Below are 1,198 nucleotides of genomic sequence, written 5' to 3'. Positions count from 1 at the left end.
TGTATGTGAACTTCTGTATGAAAAGTGAATTTACTCTGTAAATCTTCACCCAAATCCAAATAAAATTTAAAAAAAAAAAAAAACCTATTTATGTTCATGGGAAGTCCCATTTGCCTACCCACCCATGTCCATCTTGCCTGTCTACCTATGTATCCACTTGTGGATTAATATTTATTATTACTGATAATGCAGGATTGTGTATGTCATAGTATTTACCTTTGTTATCTGTAAATTTTATGCACCTCTCTGTCTCTTTCTTGGTGATATTGTGCTTGTCACCCTCTTTTTGTATATTGTCTCTTATCTAGTTAGTGATTTTCCCTCACATCCCTGTCCATCCCCAGTAACTATCAAAGAATGTTTTTTTCTGTGTGTAAGCCACTCCTCGGAAGGAAGGTTGGGCAATACTACTTCCATAGTGATACTGCCTCAGAAACCCAAGGAGGGGTCGCTATGAGTTGGGGCCGACTCGATGGCACATAACAACAACAGCAACAAAAAAACCTTTCCTTGACTTTTTATAATAGTGGACTCACACAGTATTTGTCCTTTGTGATTGATTCACTGAGCATTATGTCCTCCAGGTTCATCCAATTTCTGAGGTGTTTCATGGATTCTTTGATATTCTTTAATGTTGCATAGTATTCCATTGTTTGAATGTACAGTATTTTATTTATCCATTCATCTGGTTATGGGTATTTAGGTTGTTTTCCATCTCTTTACCATTGTGAAAAATGCTGCAATGTATATTGTTGTTATTAGGTGCCATTGAGTCATCTCCAACTCCTGGAGACCTCATGTACAGCAGAAAGAAACACTGCCCAGTCCTGTGCCAGCCCTACGATCTTGCTATACCTGAGTCCATCATTGCAGCCACTGTGTCAATCTATCTCATTGAGGGCCTTCCCCTTTTTTGTTGTCTCTCCACTTTGCCAAGCATGATATCCTTCTCCAGGGAATGGTCCCTTCTTACAACATGACCAAAGTAGATGAGACGAAGTCTGGCCATTCTCGCTTCCAAGGAGCAATCAAGCTGCACCTCTTCTAGGACAGATTGGTTAGTTCTTTTTGAAGTCCATGGTACTTTCAACATTCTTCACCAACACCACAACTCAAAAGCATCAACTCTTCTTTGGTCTTCCTTTTTCATTGTCCAGCTCTCACATGCATATGAGGCGATTGAAAATACCATGGTTTG

Source organism: Orycteropus afer, unplaced genomic scaffold (assembly GCF_000298275.1).
Source record: "Orycteropus afer afer isolate SDZICR_OR568_19922 unplaced genomic scaffold, OryAfe1.0 scaffold00266, whole genome shotgun sequence".
NCBI classification, from domain to species: domain Eukaryota; kingdom Metazoa; phylum Chordata; class Mammalia; order Tubulidentata; family Orycteropodidae; genus Orycteropus; species Orycteropus afer.
The sequence above is the reverse complement of the archived record's forward strand: the minus strand, read 5'-3'. Positions refer to the sequence as shown.